The sequence below is a fragment of the Carassius gibelio genome, chromosome B9 (assembly GCF_023724105.1).
Source record: "Carassius gibelio isolate Cgi1373 ecotype wild population from Czech Republic chromosome B9, carGib1.2-hapl.c, whole genome shotgun sequence".
Classification (NCBI taxonomy): domain Eukaryota; kingdom Metazoa; phylum Chordata; class Actinopteri; order Cypriniformes; family Cyprinidae; genus Carassius; species Carassius gibelio.
Window position 1 is genome coordinate 18,347,858 of NC_068404.1, and position 19,657 is coordinate 18,367,514.

A 19,657-nucleotide genomic window follows, 5' to 3' on the forward strand; every position below is an offset into this window, starting at 1 on the left:
CACTGGTCAACAAAATTAAATCTGGCATGACTTCCGAAATGTAGTGGGAATGTCCGAGTACAGGGTCAACCAAGCAGAAATCAGCAGACAGATATTATATTCCCTACAGTTTCATCTGCAGTGTGCAGATCACATTTCCACCAGACCTGCGTCTTGTTCCGCTCTGCCTTCCCGCTAATCTCTGGGTCTCTTCGAGGTGTGAGGCTGTAATTAAGCATTCCCTTTGCTACCGCATTCTTACCTGAGCTGTGCTCAGAGCTAGACGGGCCAGAGATCTGCCATGGTACCCACAACACTGTTTCCAGAAAATCACATGACGATGAGCTGCTTTGAAGAAAATGGATAGGAATCTGCATACATAGCTTCTTTTTTAGCCCACCTACACTGTCACTGTCTCAAACATGCTTACTTACACAAGAGTGGACATGCTCGGCTTCTATACCTGATATGCTTGAGCTGTAAAGGTAAAGCCTTTATTATCTCGGCAGGCAGCAGAAGGTGTCACCTTCATCGGACCTGACACACATGCTACTCAAACCATGGGAGACAAGATCAGGGGCAAATTAATCGCTGAGATGCCAAGGTCAGTGTTGTGGCCCTATGTGTTGTGGGCTGGTCAAGGTGAGCAGCAGACACACGTCTATTCTTTCAGCCACCTCAAATGACTCATCTCACGTCTGTCATACCGTCACGATGGCATCAACACTGATGTGTGTGTTTATAAAGACTAGGTGTTGTCAGTGAGCTGTCAGCTCTGGGAATAACAAATTAGGTCTTTTTTATGTGTTGCCACTATGGCAAAATATTACCTCCCTTGGAATGCGATCCAGGAACTTGTTGTTTGCAGATGGAAATGTGTGCGTGTAGTAGGAAGGGCCGTTGCTAATGAGGGATGTTTTGAAAACATTTAAAGCCCTAATGATGGTGCTGCAAGAGCAAAGCCTCTTCCGGGGGCTGTGATTTAAGATAGTTCGAGGCTGTGGAAAAATAGTTTCACCCAATTTCATTCTTGCATTCCTGTTGTTAAAATATTGGGGTTAGAGGCTAACACAAAGATGAGGAGGTGAACAACCCTGCCGTATACGTGTGTTTTTAAAGCAAAGAGTATTAAAGCTCCTTCAATAGCAGCCCGAGCGTTTTCTCACTTCTCCATTTTGTCTCGAGAGCACTTAATTGTCTGCATTTGGCAAGTTTAACACTTCCTGACTCGAGTGGCCTCACTTGAATGTCTTTGCATAGCTTTTGGGGACAAAAGGAAGGCCTAGATGCAGAAAACACACACACACACACACACAAGCATGCAAATATATATAAAAAAAATCCATAGTGACCAAATTAAACATGCCAAGAGAAAATTTCCCACCGAGAAATTTTGAGATTTTAGCTGCGCCTAGTTCTGTCCGCCAGCCAATTTTCCATCAGGAATCTCTCATTAGCAGATGTTTTTGGCCACAACACACACACACCTCAGTGTGATCTGGTGAACCCTAAATTTAACAAGCGCTTAGCAGAGCAGACGAGTTAATGAAAGGAAATGACCTTTTCTGCCAATTTCCCCCTTCCATTCAGGTGCTTTTTTATGTTGCGATTTAAAATGACAGATATTTTTATTTTGTACTGAATAAACTGCTGAATCTTTCCTATGTTTCATTATTTCTGGGAAGCGCATGAGTCAGGTATAACTGCCGTCAGATGGTCACAATTACATCTTGCTTGACCTGCTTTCCAAGACTTATTGCCCACTTTATCGTTTTAAAGAGGTGTCTGAAACTGAAATTTAATTTTTAATTCGCTTTCATGTACATCCTTTTTTAACAGCGTTAGAGTTGCTAATATCTTGAAGAATTGTCCTTGATTGATTACTGTTCACAGTCCTGGCATCTATTCTCAACTTAAACTGCAATCTGTTTGCTTACTCATTTTAGTAGCCGGCGATTCAGGATGAAGTTTATTTACACCACTGTCATCTGTTCCCTTCAAAGCAGCAAAGCCGATGATTTCCACATAAGAGCAGTGGGGAGACTCGGGTAGACGGCCCCTCCAGAGCCCGCTGAAGTGAAGCCGTAGTTGGGTATGTTGGCTGGTCTCGCCCGGCAGCCCCACAGCAGGCTTGAAGCCTCTTCTATCTCTGCTTCCAATCAATAGAAGAGCTGCTCCCCCTGCTGCCTGTCCCATGCTACAACTTCCTCTTTTCTCACCTCTTCCAATGGCACCCATCACCCCTCACATTTTCTCTACTTTTATCCCTATTTCTCTCTCTCTCTCCGCAGTGAAGCAGTGACGACGGTACCCGTTTGGCAGTGGCTGACATGAGCAGGGGTCTGTCAAGGAGGGCTGTTAGGCTAGTGGCGAGACGGAAACCCATCTGGGAGGCCTTTGGATGCAGGTGCTGCGTCTCGGCTGTGTAGCTCTACGCTTGTGGGTTAAATTAACTTGTACTGATGCTTGCTTAATTCAATCTCCTGTTGGAAATGTTTCAGCGTGCCAACATAATAACTGTAATCACCTTGTCATCAAGTCCCATTGAACTCAATCATCCGCCTCTGAAACGCACTATTCCCATGTTTGACAGCCTACAGAGTCTTCATGTTACTTTGCGTTCATCTGATCATGCTTGAACTTTTTTTAGGCACTGTGGTAACATCTATCCCATGTAATTTTAAACATGGTCAGTTGTCATACTCTTAATTTGACTTGATCAAAGCTTCATATGAAGTTGCTCTCTGCTGGTAGGCTGTGATTTTAGTATGTGTTGTGATAATGTGTGAAACGAAAATTTCTAAATCCACCAATTAGAATGTTCCCAGAATTATCTAGTCAACAGTGCTGAAAAACAAGACTATAGCGTTTATGTAGTTATAAGTATGTAAAAATTTATAAAATTCACATTCATATTTTCACAGTTTGTGCAATGTGTGCCTTTTTATACTCAGTATTTCTTAAAAAAAAAAAAAAAAAAAAATAGCTTCATCCTGCTACTTGCCACTTTGGGTTCAAGTAAAAAAAAAAAAAAAAAAAAAAAAAAAAAAAAAAAAAAAAAATATATATATATATATATATATATATATATATATATATATATATATATATATATATAGTTTTTTTTTACTTGAACCCAAAGTGGCAAGTAGCAGGATGAAGCTAGTTATATATATATATATATATATATATATATATATATATATATATATATATATATATATATATATATATATATATATATATATATATATATATATATATATATATATATATATATATATATAATAAAGCAAGGATGCATTAAATTGATATACATTTATGGTAAAGACATTTGTAATGTAGGGAAAAACTTATTTTAAATAAATGCTTTTATTTTTTAGTCAAAGAATCTTAAAAAAAAAAAAAAAAAAAAAAAAAAACTTTTATGGCTCCCACAAAAATATTTAGCAGCAACTGTTTTCAAATTTGATATTAATAAGTAATGTTTCTTGAGCAGCAAACCAGCATATTAGAATGATTTCTGAAAGACTTTTTGCTGTATGTTTGATGAAATAAATGTGACCTTGGTGAATCTTACCAACCACTAAGTTTTAAACAGCAGTGTGTATATAGTAATCAGACTACATTTGTCTCTGGCACTGTGGGCTTTGCTCTGAAAAACTGAGGTGATGCCTGAATGTGTTTCATCTTTCAAATACTCAAATACACATTGTGCGATGTATTATAATGGAATAAGTTAACACTGACTGATGAGCACAATGCTGGATCTAAAGTGTGATGGTACGATGGCTCGGACATTCTGTCCAGACCTCCGTCCATTGATTGTCTGCGTTGTGAGCCCCAAGAGGGAGCTTATTTGGGCCTGGCTGCAGCATGTGGGTGTGTTAGGGAGCACAGGGTGGTCCTGTGGGCCAGAGAGGGCAGCTAACTGGAGTAAACAGGACTCAGCAGGCTTAGTGTTTGTGTTTACTCTGCTGGAGAGGAGGCCATTAGAGCAAACAGCCAGCGTTTCTTCACATGTTGCTGAAAATCACCCCAACCTTCATTCACTCCTGTTTGGCACTACTAACACCCAGCCAGTGTGCCCAGATGGCCCCGCTTTCCAGATCTCTCACTGTTTCTGCCCTCTCTCCCCTCCCTCCCTGCGCCGTGGCGTCATTAAAAGTGTCTGTGAGCGGGAGGTGTAAAAAACGGGCGCCGAGAGAGAGAAAGCAGAAAACAATTTAGTGGCATTTAAAGATAAAGTCCTCCCCCTATTTACAAGGCCTATCTAATCCAATCTAGGCTGTGTCTGCATTTTTAATTTGCACATTCAAGCGAGCTTCAGAGAGGAACCTAGGCTTAATTAGTTTAGTTATCTCCCCTCATGAATGGATAAAGTTCCCACACTGCTGGTGTTTCAGATGAAGCCTAATTGGATTTTGAAGCCAAAAACAAAAGGAGAAATAAAAGAAACGAGGGTTAGATAACAGAGAAAGATTGAATTGATAAAGTGAAAGGGGAGTGAACTGTAGTCAGAGCTGAGGAGAGAGAAAAGATCAGTCGAGATCTTCATTTGGGGTCAAAACTGATGTAGAAGGGTCAATGACATACGAGGAAAAATAGAACAGAATCCTTTTTTCTTTTTTTTTTTACTGGAAACGCTTAGAAATATACTCTTTTCTTATAAGTCTCATGTGGTATGAAAAACTAAACAAAGTCTTGATGTGCAAACACATCTTTTCACAAACAAATGTATGTGTGTAATCTTAATCATTATTTCCGATCAGTTAATTTTATTTAAAGGCATTTTTTTTTTCATATCGAAGTTAGTATATAATATATGTTTAATAGATTTAGTGTATTTTATTTAAGCATTTTTTCTAATATATATATATATATATATATATATATTTTTTTTGTATAGTCTCTCCGCATGACATTCTACTTCTGATCTTAATGTACATCACCTTTCTAATATTTTATTAATATAAATGTTTTTTTAGCATTATTATTATTATTATTATTATTAATAAGTAAGCTTTTCTTTTCAATAATTTCTGTCCTTCAATTGGCCTTTTTCTTCATTATATCATTCTTCATTATATAAAATTATTTTTTTTTACATTTCATTTTAAGTACGAAACATGAGCATCTCGTCATTTGCCAAGGAAGCCTCTATGAGAGATGAAGAGATCCAGATCCAGTCTAAATCATTGCTGCAGTTTTGTCTGATGTTCATAAGCACATCAGCTTGTGACGTTTTCAATGTTTTATATATAACTGATACATTTTGAATTTTAAATGACACAAAATTTAGAACACCCCCTCAAGACCCCTGCAGGGGTTTCAGTGCTATTTGCCAGAAATGGCACTTTTGAATATAAAATCCAGGCCTCAAGAAAAGTAAGCCCACATTCGGTTTTAAATCTCAACCGGTCTTTGCCAGTATCCCGCAATAATACAGTTTCGTTCGGCTAGAGCAAAACTGTCGGCACGTTTAAAAATCATCATTCTTAAAGAGAGAGTAAATCAATTATTGAACATTACCCTTCATTGTGATATCTGATTCGAACAAGGTCAAGGGAATTATTAATAAACTTCTGTTCGCTTTCACAGACACGTTTACAAATTAGCACTTCTCACAGGCCTGGGACCTTCTTTATGAAGCCGAGTTTTCGGAGCAGCCTAAAGTGTGAAAGAGTTCCAGAGGGCAGAGCATTTGGAGAAGTCTAGATAATGAGATTCTTTTGTTAATGCCATTGAACTCGATTCAATTAGTGAAAAGTGCCCATGTTTGTGACTATTGCGTGTGCTGCATACAGTGTGTTTCTGTATGTAATTGTCTTTGTAAGCCCTCGAGGAGCAAACTTTTAGCCCGTTCAAACATTTAATGTTATCGTCAAGCACAAATGGAGAGCAAAATATGTCTTCTTTTTTTGTTTCAGTTTTTTTTTCTTGAGCCAAGTGAGCTGGTTTGGGACTGATCTTGTGTGCGCTTGTGTGATGTATAGATTAATTAAATAAGCATATTGATTCCTGTTCTGGCAACACAGAGTGTGGGGTTTTAATTAGTCCACGCTTGAGTGTGTTAAAATTCCGGTCTTATCTGTGTGGAACCAAGTGGAACTGAATGCATGAGAGCTGCTCATCAACTCAAAATTTCCAATAACCCCCTTTTTTTTCTTGCTTGTTTTAGTCTGACCCAAATCACAAAACTTTATTGTAAGTGTATAACGCTTTAATTCCCGATGTAAATTGTAATTTTCAAGGAATGCAAAATAGATAAGCAAATAATAAAATTAATACATATTTAAAATAAGCACACACACAAAAAAAGAATATATATATATATTACATTTAAAATTTAAAAATTAAATTAAAAAATTTCTTTATATATATATATATATATATATATATATATATATATATATATATATATATATATATATATATATATATATATATAATCATAGTAAAATACAATTTATATTTATTTATTAATATAGATTTTTTCTGGTAAAGGTTTAAAAATATCAAATTTGACTTATTTTTTTTTAATATTATTTTTGGATACATATAGTTCTGTATCTAAATGGTGCTCCATAAGACCTTAATCCAGATGCACGCGTTTACATCAAATGAAACCTGAATATATACATTTTCTGAACTGCAATAACTTAACTACTCTTCCTCTTCCTTTCAGATGATCTCCACATGAAGTTGATTTAGATGTGAAGTGAGACAGATTTCTAATGTCCTCATTGTGTTAAGGTATTTATTGTCTCAAATGTCTTATTTCTACAGCTTGTGATGTGAAGGTTTTTGGGAGCCCTTTGTCTCTCTTGGCAGCAGTTGATTGTGACGGCACGTTTCTGCACACATCCAAGAACCTTCTGTCCTATCTACTGATACCTCGATCTGGTCTCCCTCAGCCATCTTGTTCCTCATAAATTTTTCACCATGCTGTGATCAAAGCTCACCACTGTATTTGTGTTCTGTTGTAATGGCCAAAGGATGTAACATAAAATTGTAAATTACGATCCATCCTATATCAGGCCAAGTGTTGACATGGCTTTTACTTTGTGGGTTTTTAACGTGATTGATTTATTTTGTTTAGATGGGCAGGAAGGTACAGGAATGTTTGGTGCTGTAGGCGCGTCAGTGGGTGACCCGCTTTCATATGCCGTGCACTTGTCTCAATAGTGCAGCCAGGCCATGCTTTTTTTTTTTTTGGGGGGGGGGGGGGGGGACTTAAAACATAAATGTGAGAAGACACAAAATTAACATTTATTTCAGTATGCAAACATACACAGTTTAATAAAAAATAAATATATGCATAAATAAGCGGGTGTTTTCAGTTCTTTCTCAACAAAAACTGAGCAGGAATCTCCTGCAGAGGATTGATTTAAAGTAGAGTGAAGAAAGTGTTGAGAGCATCCAAAAATTAAGAAATACTTCACAAGTGATAAACGCTGAATGGTAGCCAATCACTGTAATGCATTTGTTTGTTTTGATTTATTAGAGGCAGGACTATTAGCTTTGTTTTTTTTTTTTTTTTTTTTTTTAGATTCTTCCAAGCCAGCAATTATGTTGTGTTGGTGTTGCAATGAAGTGTTTTAAGAAGAGGGACATTCTCTTTCTGTGTGGCCCAGACCTGTTCTTCTTCCTGCTGGAGTGACTCAAATAGACTTGTTGCTTGTGCTTCACACATCGATTTCTCCATCTGCCGACTGCTGAAGACCATCTTACCAAGTCTTTGCTGCCTTTCATGTTCCTTAATCCTGGGCTATGTTAGCATAATGCTACTGCACTGTTTAGTCTTCATAGCTGCTCTGGAGGTCTTTGTGAAAAGATATATTCCCTCAGTTCCACCATATTTTTGGTGTAATTATTTATTTATTTTTCAACTGCTGTTTTATATAACACTGAATGTGTAAGTTTAACAAAATAAACCAATAATAATAATAAATAGAGTTTATATACTACCTGTTTATTTACTGTATTCGGATACATGTAGAACTGAAACTGGTGCTTAGGAAATGTATTTTGCTACAATGAAATAAAAAGATTCTTTGTGTTATCTTATATATTCAAATGTATATCAAGGAGCAAGATAATAAATGTATTTTTACAATGTTTTTGACAATGGAGAGAAATCAAAAACATAAGCTAATTTATGTTTAAATCAGTTTTATGTTTAAAAATGAATGAAATATAAACGAACATTGACAAGTTGGCGGTCATCAAGATTTTCTTTTTTTTTTTAAGAAATTAATACTTGTATTCAGCAAGGATGCACTAAATTCAAGTGACAGTAAATAATTTTTTACTTTTATAATAAAGTTTACTTGAGCACCAAATCAGCGCCCAAATTATTTCTGAAGGATCATGTGAAGGGTCTTGTGTGAAGACTGGAGTAAGGGCTGCTGAAAAATCAGCTTTGCCATCATAGTAATAGAAGTTATATTATAAAATATAAAACAGAGACATTTATTTTAAATTACAATAACATTTCACAATATGACTGTTTTTATTGTATTTTTAATCAAATAAATACAACACTGGTGAGAATAAGTGACATCTTCAGAAGCATTAGAAAATCAGTCTTAAACTTTTGAAAGGTAGTATAAATATTTTATTTCATTTTTCATTTATTTATTTGGCATGTGGGGGAAGACATGGAATGTAGTGCCTGAGTACTATGGATGCTTTGGTGTTTACCTTTAAATGGAATTCCATTTAAAAGTCAGAATGAAACTACGAACGCTCTCTTGTCACACTTGATTGACAAGGCCTACCCAGATGAGTGTGTCAGCGCATCCAAGAGGTCAGTGTTTAATTGCATTATTTTAAAGCTTCCGCCACCCACTACTACTAAAGAGACACAATGAGCACCCTGTCATGTCTGCTACTCCAACACACACTCATTTAAATTGCATTAGTGTTCATCGAAAATAAGCACCCTATCTATTGACTAATGTCCATTGTCTCTTGACTTGGTTCAGACTCACATGATGCTTCTCAGTGGTTGAGTGAGCAGGAACAGTCTTTTCTCCCAGAAAAGCTTTTTAATTACGCCAAGCCGTGTTGGCATCCATGCATCCTGAACTACCCATCCCAATGTCTTCGTCCTTCAGAATGTCCCAATAATGACCCGTGTGGTATGTCTTTCTTCCTTTCTTTCTCATTTTAGCTCCACGGTGGCTTTTTGTTTTGTCCTTTCGAATAGCCTGTGCCAAGCTTTTGCTCATTAGAGAGTTTGGTGGAGTGTGGCAGGGTCCATTCAAGCCCTCCAGCTGCAGAGTCTTTCACCTATTCCCTGAAAGAATTTAAGGTTGCTCTGCTGGTCGGTCTGTTTATCTGGCAGACACTGGAGGGACAAACAGAGACCTCTTCCCATTCCCCCCACGCCTCCAGTCCCAGTTGCACCTGTTCGCTGTGCTAGAGTCCAAGCAAAAAGCCAACTCATTAGAGCCGGAGGCCATTGTGGGGCATCTTTTAGGAGGAGGTGAAGTGGAAAGGTCCAGACCGCTGTGGGCAGCAGGAACCTGAACCTCCATTCTGCGTTTGCACAGAGGAACAGGCATGACCCAGAGCCAGAACAGTTATTAACCACTGCCGCAACCTGTGCTAATTGCTGTGTTATTTACTGCACCGTTGCTCCTGCACTTTTGCACAATGATCTTTTATGCGGTGAAATTGTGGCTTTGTGAGTGATTGACTGAAGCAGCTGTGAATGGAGGCCAGATTTGTTTCCATTTTGACTGTTGCAGGGCTATTTTGAACATGTGCGTGGTTTACTAAAGATCCAGTGGGATTCAATTGTGTATATTAATTGTCATTGTATAGATGACCCGGGGAATGTTGGAACAAACTGGATTAAGCCTCGCTGCTTTTGCTATGCTGTAGCTAAACAGGTCACGCTTCATGTGTGGCATCGTGGCTACGCTGTGTGTCATTCTGGTTCGCTTTTTCCCATTCCCTGACCCCCTGAACTCCCTTCAGGGACAGAGCCCCGAGCAAACTTACCCTCTTTGGTCGGCAATGGCCAGGTGGCTCCTGACAAGCGCTGACAAAAACAGGAAGCATACCTCTGGACACGGCGAGCCCCAGTGGGGCTGTCTGATTGGCCGCTGACTCAGCTACTGCTGCCCAGGAAGTCCTGACCCAGGAAGTGTCCAGGGACTTGGGCAAGATGGCTGAATAAATAATGTGTGTGGAAGCAATGTTAGAAAGAATGAATCAACAGGTCTAGTCGATACTCCGAATGGTGGGAGATATTCTGTATCTGGTCTTAGTTTATAACAGGAACCATACCTAACCATATCTGCCATAGACGCTACTGGTTTTATCATGATGTTACATAAAAAAAACATTATGAAATATAGTATATATATATATATATATATTTAAATAAATTATTATTATTTTCCAGCAACCGTGCATTAAATAAGTCATTTATAATATGACAAAAGAGTTTGTGTTTCAAATAGAAATGCTGTTCTTTTGAACTTTTCATTCATCAAGGAACCCTGGAAATAATGTATCATGGATTAATAATAAGAAATGTTTCTTGGTCAGCAAAGTTGCATATTAGAATGATTTGTGATCTATAAGGTATAGCTATACAGTATTTACAGTATTTATATAATATATACACACAAACACATGCACAGTACAGCAGCATATTATAACTGACTATTGTTTTTCAGTAGGCTATATCAATCTGTTTTTCACAAATTAAAATGTGCCAAGTCTTATACACACACACACGCACACACACAGTATACAGCAGTATATTTAAACTGACTACTGACTTCTGTTTCTCACTAATTAATATGTGCCACATCTGTTCACACGGAAAAGAAATGTTTCTCTTTAAATGCTGCACTTGATGCCATTAAAAAAAGTTTTATGTCTGTATGTAGTTTTTTTTTTTTTTTTTTTATGGTGATTTGAATGTGTTGCTAGAGCCTCTTAGAAAGAGAACCACTGCCTCCTGTGGAGTTAGTGTGTGTGTTTTCCTTTTCTTTCTGCCTGTTTGTGTGTATGTTGCGTTCAGAACTGTGGATTTGTTTCTAAGTTTGGCAGATGAGATGGCTACAGAGGGAAAGCACTTGTGGTGTGAGGTGGTGAAGGCCGAGGGTTGAGCGCTGATGACCCACTCTTCTCTGAGGGTGGGAAAGCACAGTTCAGAAGGGCAAAGGTCATTGTCTTCCACCTCTCTCATTCCATTCCCACCCTCAAAGCCTTTCCTTCCACCTTCTACTTCTCTTTCTACTCCTTTCACAGAAAGTGATACCTGCTGAGCATCTTGGGCCCCGTTGCACAAATTTATGTTGATGTCAGCAATGAAAACAGCACCACATCTCCAAATATTTGTAGAACAGCGGTCCACCCATTTTCTCTCTCTCTTCTACACCTCTTTCTTTCTCACTTTCTCATTCTCTTCCCTCTTTTCCTTCTTTATTTTGTTTTTTTATTGATTTATTTTCCCAAAGCCCCAGCCTGGGACGATGCGGCTTTCACACATGATGTGAAATGTTGTTTCTGCAGAGATTATTAACGCACGTTTGTAAAGTCTTTTCTTTGGGCTGGATCTGTTAGAGGGTGGGATAAAATTGCATGCCTCTGTATTTTATATCTGTATGTGTGTAAAACAAAAAATCAAAAATAGATGTGAGCGTATAAAGTGGCTACCATCAAAGTGTCCTTAAATGAAAACATTTAAATGTAATATTGTTCACCATCAGGACCGAACAATACATCAGCTTGGCTGCCAGTGTAACGGAGGCGGTTTACCAGTCCAGTCTGTATGTGTGGAACAAACTGTAAACCTTTACCCAATCAAATTTGAAAAGGTATATAATGGATATAAAAGGACTCTGGAAATAAAGTTATATGGACCTGCAGCACTGAACACGTGTGACCCAGTATTTCCTGTTTAAAAGTTAAATCATGTTATTCACATTTGAATCAGTCAGTTAGGAATACACATCTTAATCACATTATTACCGTCGTATAGGATTTTTCGCCACATTTTTGCGACAGCATACACGCACGGCAGTGGTCAACCGTTTAACGGAAAACAGAAGTGCATGGCTTCAACCATAGACTTACATAGATGCCTCATTAGTGACTGTTTCTATTGGCCGCAATACGTAAGCCGTCTGCCATATTCTAGTGCTCAAATTGACGCCATTCACCATTATCACTGAATATTCGAAAGATGCCACAATCCTGCACAAAAAAGGCTCAAGACTCTTTGAGAACCTTGGGTAGGTGAATGACCTCAAGTTGACCATTCCAAGATGACGGCCAAATGGGGCATCTATACATGGCTGTCGTCGTCAAATAATTAACTGCACTTGAGTCTTTCACTAAATTAAATATGAAACACCTAAAACTGTATATGGCATCATAATGAATACAAACTATATGTTTACATTTGAAATTCTGGAGGGGGGGGGGGGGGGGGGGTTCGATGGTGTCGCTTGGTGACGTAATGATGTGCCATTAATCGATCTATGTACTATAAAATAAAACGGGAACATGAAAAGAATATTCTGAAAGCAACACCTTAATAATAATATTGTCTTTTTCAGAATAAGGTAAATATTTCGATTACTGATGTCCATATGTAGGCACTGTTTTTCGGTTCTTTTCAAGGAATCAGTCAACCATGTTAGCATAACAAATCGGTTTGTAGTAATAAACAATAACAAAGATGCTGCCCAATAACGTCCTTATTAACAAAATACTTCTGCCGGGAAAATTTAATTTACACAAATCTCGTTGGCTACTTGAAAGCGAAACCAGCTGTGCAGTTTATATGAGTTTATTTCTTAAAAAACCTCAAAGTGATGCAAATAAATGTTCATGATTACAGGATTTACAGAAAAAACCCTTGCATATACATATTTATATTTTCTAATGTAAAAATTTACTGATTTTGCCACATTGTTTGTACACGGCTAATTGTGTAATAAACAAATAAATGAATAAATAAATAAATAAATAAAGTTTGCAATTCTATCTATCTATCTATCTATCTATCTATCTATCTATCTATCTATCTGTCTATCTATCTATCTATCTATCTATCTATCTATCTATATATCTATATATATATATATATATATATATATATATATATATATATATATATGTGTGTGTGTGTGTGTGTGTGTGTGTGTGTGTGTTGTATATATACATACATATATCTGTTTGTTGTTTGTGCCAGATATTCTTGAGGGCGGTGATGTGCCAAAAGCTGTGACATGTATGAATACTCTCTAAACATGGTCTTTTGTTGTATTTTGTGTTTAGATTTTCCCTGTGAAAACATTATCAGCCATCTCGCCTGTTCCGTTGACTCGCGGGGAGCAGCAGTGGTCAAAGGTGTGGTTAACGGCTTAGCTCGTCATCCCAAGCGCTTGGTCACACACTCCTCAATGTGGCATTGCCTGAAGGGCACTGATAACACGCATTCTGCACTTCTATTGGTTGATGTCCAGAAAACCAGCAATCTCACACGGAAGAATCTGTACATTAGAGGAAAGGTAGGTTAGGCCGGAATGTGAGGGGGTTTTAGGGTATTAGAGGGAAAGCTGGGATGGCATGCATTTTCCCGGCCTGTTGTGGATGACCTTTCCTTCTGCCCAGTGCTTTTGTGAAGGATCAGCATTTTTTTTTTTTTCGGTTTGTGTGAATCCCCTCTAGCTTTGAAGGGGAGGGGCACAGCAGGGGTAAGCTAAAGAGCCCTGAATGTGTGTGCACATGTGTGTTTCAGTATGTTTCAAGTGTAGTGTGCATTTGGCCCATTTAAGATCTAATATAATCATAATGGTGGTTGGAAGAGGGAATATGTAATCATATTTGTGAGATAGCTTTGGCATGTAAAGGGACGGCTGGAAATGTGGGTTTCTGCACCCCATCAGCCTCCCCCAGGTTCACACTTAAGCAGTGTAGAGTTTGGACCAGCGCCATGCCTGCAGGGTTGGTACGGCTGACCTCTCTCTTGTTCTGCCAGAGGAATGTCCAACTTGCTCTAGGAAGGTATACAGAAAGAGGATGCAGAGATATCATGTAGATCTGGTTTATAATATTCAACGTAACAGTTCTGCATTCACACATCATGCAGTGTTGAGGAAGCTGTTTTCAGGTTACCTGAATTGGAGTAATTGAATGTATTTACGCTACAAATAGGAGACATTTTAAGAAAGCTACTATCCAAAGAAGCTAACTATATTTAAGCTATTAAACTGGGCCCTATTCCTCTACTCTGTGATTTTTATATTTATTTTAACAATCAGATCAGTATATATCTGTTTATAATCTAATTATATTTATCATGTTACAAATGTTGTGTAGCGTTTAAACGTTTGTGTACAGTATTTATTAACCTTAAAACTTCTTGAAAAATGTATTGCTGTTTCTGATTATATATATATATATATATATATATATATATATATATATATATATATATATATATATATATATATATATATATATATATATATATATATATATATATATATATATATCATGTTCCATGAAGATATTTTGTAAATGTCCTACAGTAAATATATAAAATCGTAATTTTTGATTAGTAATACGAATTGCTTCATTTGGACAAATTTATAGGCGATTTTCTCAGTATTTAGATTTTTTTGCACCCTCAGATTCCAGATTTTCAAATAGTTGTATCTTGACCAAATGTTGTTCTATCCTAACAAAAACACATCAATAGAAAGCCTATTTATTCAGCTTTCAGATGATGTATAAATCAAAATTTTGACAAATTGACACTTAAGACAGTTAAAACATTAGAATGATTTCTGAATAAATTACAATGTATAAAAAATAAATAGAATAATTATATAATAAAAAAGAAAGTATTTGTTTTAAATTGTAATAATATTTAAACAAATTATTTTGACATTATTTTTTAATCAAGTATTAACAGACAGCTTTAATGAGTTATCTTTCAGAATCATTAAAAATATCTTGCCAACCCCACACTTTTGAATGTTAGTGTAGATGCACTAATACAATTAAATATGGTTAATACAAGTAAATTCTTTTATATATGCAAGTCACAAAAATGTACTGGCAATCAGCACAATAGATAGTTTTAAAAAGGCCTACAGTGCTCCAAAGAAAATTATGTGAAGGGAAAACAACACTGAATTGTTGTTTGAACCAGTTAATTTACTCAAACTGTCTGAATGAACTCAGTCAGCAGACTCTGGCGTTCTAGCGCTAAATATGAGAGAGGTAGAACGAGGACATAATAAGAGAGTGACTGATTGTCACAGTAGAGTTTTTGGCTGTGTAAAAAACCCTGTCATTTTGGCACATTGCACTGCTACTTCATAGATAAAATAGCTTTTCTATTGTAAAAACACTGTTTTGAACGCTGCTGAAACAATTTACGGCTATTTAGTTTACCCCTAACTCTGATATACTGTAAACTACCACTTTCATCAAACTAAGAATATAAAATGATAACCAATAACCTTTCAAAACCCTTTTCTCTTTTTCAGAGTTTTATTGATTGTTTCAAAAAATATTCTGTCTTAAACTTGTAAAATATTTAACCATTTTGACTTGTTTACCCATTTCTGGATTTATTTTCTCTCAAGGAAACGGGAGTTTATTGATCAACCAAAAATGAAAACAAACTTTGACGGCAGAAGTAAATTCATGTCAGCGGTCAGTGAAGGGTTCCTCTGTGTCTCTTACAGACTGTAGCTCGCAGTAGACATGGCTTCACAGCACAGATGAGATGAGGTGGGATGTGGAGCTGGATCTAGCACAGGATCTAGTGAACCTCACGTTGGGTATCCTGCACAGTAACAGTCTATGTGTGGAGTGACAGAGATTATCATTTAAAGCTTTCTGTAATCAATTTCTTTTTATAGAATTTAGAATCCTGAGATGCAAGCTCATCACAGCCTTCTTTAACTTGAGTGTGTCATCCACTTCTAGGTATTTCTGCTGTACTAAAACATTCTGTAATCATGCACACACTGATTTGTATTGTATTGTATTTATTGTATATTGCATTTTATTTTTCTAGATTTCAATCAACCAAGGGCTCTGTAACAGTTAGTTTAAAACTGAATGTGTGGAATTGTGTTTTAAGATCAAGACAGATTTTTTCAAATTTTCAAATTTGAAATTTGTATTAAATTTTTTTTTCTCATTTTAATGATCAATTCAATTACCATTTTAAAAACCTTCACAGTTGTTGCTCTCAGAACGAAAAACTACAATAGTGCACAAAGCATATCTCTTACACCCTCCCTGCCCTGTAACCATGGCAATGATCACAGTTTGCCTTATTCAAGTCTGTCATTGCAATTTGACAAGTACATGTCATTGTTCCTTGCCGTATTCTTGTGAATTTCAAACCCTCTGATTTCATTTTCTTCCAAACTGTTCATGAGCAGCGGAGATATACTAGTCAATAAATCTTTGCTGTTAATTTTGAGATTTTGCTCATTTCTTCTCCTGAATAGCTCTGACTCGCTGTGAAAGAAAGACCAGAAAAAAAGGGATGAAAAGAAACAAAAAGGCACGGGAAGCGGTCAGTGCAGCCTTGTAGGTTTCATTTAAACTTTTTTTGTAATAACTCAAAATGTTAATCACACTAAAGCGAACATTTGCTTGAAATGTGAGCATGGTGTGATATTTTAAGTGGTATGAAAGCAGATGGCTTTTCAGTAGTGTTCAGTCTGATGTTTATTGATGTGTTCTGATGCGATGCAGATAACATGAAAGTTACTGATATTGAAACCTTGCAGAACCTTTTACATTTCCACTGTTAGCACTTTGAGTAAACTAAAATATTTTAAACACCCATTAGTTGACACTGACATTCACTGTTATAATGTTATAAATGCTTTATTGTGATTGTGACTGATCTCATGTAAACACAATATTGAGATTGTTAATATGATTGTTCATAATTAGAGTCATTATCATAGAGTAACCGTAAAATAAAAGGTATTTCCCACTATTACCAACATTTAGATTTTATTAGGATAAAAAAAAAAAAAAAAAAACACCTGGCTTTTTGGATTTTACAAAATTCTCTGCAGTATATTTTTCAATATTAACATTTTGTGGCAGCACAGTTTTTAACTGTTGTTGGAAAACCTTGGCTTTCCTCCTCAGCAACATTGACATTACATGTAGTTACATCATGTTTGGCAGAGGCGTAGCATGTCGCATCTTGTTTAGCAGAGGTGTAGCATGTCACATTTAGAATTTATTTCCCTTACCTTTTGGGGAAATAATCAATACTCATGCTTTAAAGGAAACAAGGCATTTTATTTTAGTTTTATCACATTATTTTTTTTCCAGCTCTAATGAAACAGGCCTTTTACTTCAGTTCCTCTGTGCAAATGTACTATGTACATGTAAATCCAGTACCAATGCTTACAAATTACCACTTCCTTCAAATGACTCACTAAATCAATATTACAAGTTGCTAAACAGTAAACCAGAATCATTGACATGGCCATTTCTGATTTCTAATTTTTTTTAGTGGTCTTTTTGGACCGGGGAGTACTTTTTGAGTTCAGAAAGTTACAGTGTGTTTTTATATTGCAGTTAACTTTCAAAACAAAAGATCAAGAACAAAATTAGATTTTTCATGATATGAAATTGGAAATGGTTTTAATGCACCTGCTGTTTAGTAGCCTGTAATCAATTCAAGTAAACTCAATCTTTCCTCATTCTTAAACAAAGAAACATGGGTGTAATTCAATACAGAGGATGATGAAACAGGTTGATATATACCTACGACCCTGACTTCTCCTCTCTCAGCACAATTATCGTGATACTACTCTGTGATTGGTCAGCACTATAGTATCATGGCTGTGAGAGGACCAGCAAATGCAGCAGTTTGCAGCACAGGCAGCAAGCCCCCTAATGAAGATTAACAAAAAATTAATTCACATAAGATTACTTTTTAAAGAACTGCATTATAATGAAATATCTATTAAATCAATTACATTTTAATCATATTAATTACATATGCAATTCATTTATTAAACTGTAATCAAATATCAGAGAACATCCTCAGAATTAAGATAATTCAAAGTTATTACATTAATGTGCCAGGAGAGTAAATCTTTGATTACACTTTACAAAAAGTAAATTTTAAGGGGTGGATATGTAAGTGATAATGTAAATGCAGTCGGTTGTTAACGCAGAATAAACCCTGACATGGTGATCAAGACCATAATGTGCAAATGGAAAGCTTCGCTTAAGAAAAACAGTTCCTAACCAAAACGAAGTTCAAACAGAGTGGACATTTAAAGCATAGTGTACATTTTTTATGATTAATTGTGTAGCATACCATGGGTTATTACACAGTGCCTGAAAATAGTCCCCAGCTAGTTTGTGTAGTTGAAAAAGTTTTTCACATTTTTTGCCTTTTTAGAAAAAGTGGCGTGTTCCTTTAAATGCATTACAGTGTACAAAACAATTGTTGCGCAACAAGACAAACACTTCAACAATATAACCATGACATAACAGGAATGACACCTGAATGTCACATCTGACCAATCAGAATCAAGCCTTTCAAAGAACCAATATATATATATATATATATATATATATATATATATATATATATATATATATATATATATATATATATATATATATATATATATATATATATATATATATATATATATTTTTTTTTTTTTTTTTTTTTTTCATATCATTGAACATACAGTCCATAGCAATATATTTTACAACCATTCATACACACAGGATGCATTTTTGCTATTTCTTTTTTCATTTTTGGTCTATGTACACACTTTGTGTTTGTTGTTGTTGTTGTTCTTATTTTTTATATATAATTAATTGTACTACATTACTTCAATTGGTTTTATTACATCAGATCTGAAAATACAGCATAGTCTCCAATGGTTTTAATAACTGTAATTAGTGTGCAAACCTCTAGGAGTGAGATGGTATTAAACATGTCATCTGTTTAGTCAGAGCAGGCCGGTCAGAGCACGAGTGTGCGAGAGAGACACAGTGGGGATTCTGGGTGACACAGATATGACAGCGTGCAGGAATCCCCAGCCTTGCAGAGAGACACACTCCATGCTTCCCTCTCCGCCTCTCTGCCGGTGACATCATCTCTTCCATGTGCGCATAAAGAATGAGGAAGGATTGTCAGGTGACAAGTATGTCACACCTGTCACTAGTAGAGCACAGAGCTAGCAACACTTCCAGGGAACATTTGAGTCTACTCAAAGTCGCTTAGGATCAAATCGCTGGCTAATTGCAAAAATGTAAATAGCACATATATGTTTCATTTTCAAGCTTCCATAAAGGTTATAGCTGCTAGACCTGTGTTCAGACTATGTGTGTGTGTGTTTCTATGTATATTTGGTGATGGGGCCCATCTGTATGCGTGTGTGTGTGTGTATGCATAAATGGAAAACACTAAAAAGCCTTCTGGGTATCAGGAGGCAGTGCTTTAAGGTATGATATGTTAATAAAATGTGTCAAAATGTCTGCTTCCCATTCTCTCTTTATAAACAAACTTGCGGCATGAACTGAGCTAATTAGCGCGCCCATCTGCTCACTTGAGCAAACTTAGTGATACATACCAAAGAAACTGTAAAAAGACAAGCTCAGTTTTTCCCGGCAGATG

The 19,657-nt window shown here is 36.3% G+C and overlaps 2 long non-coding RNA genes across 3 annotated transcripts in view; both read left to right on the forward strand.

The window, feature by feature from the left end:
- LOC127965434 (uncharacterized) overlaps window positions 1–7,188 on the forward strand; it is a 42,086-nt gene extending 34,898 nt beyond the window's left edge. Inside the window, exons 2-3 of one of the 2 annotated variants that reach the window (XR_008155297.1) lie at window positions 489–2,386; window positions 6,668–7,188. This is a non-coding gene — a long non-coding RNA (uncharacterized LOC127965434). The remainder of the gene's footprint in view (window positions 1–488; window positions 2,387–6,667) is intronic. The other variant, XR_008155298.1, reaches the window with a different exon arrangement.
- A 30-nt stretch (window positions 7,189–7,218) lies between these two features.
- Window positions 7,219–16,465, forward strand: LOC127965436 (uncharacterized). Its single transcript, XR_008155299.1, has 3 exons — window positions 7,219–11,170; window positions 13,294–13,526; window positions 15,615–16,465. It is a non-coding gene; the product is annotated as an uncharacterized LOC127965436 (long non-coding RNA).
- The last annotated feature ends 3,192 nt before the right edge of the window (window positions 16,466–19,657 follow it).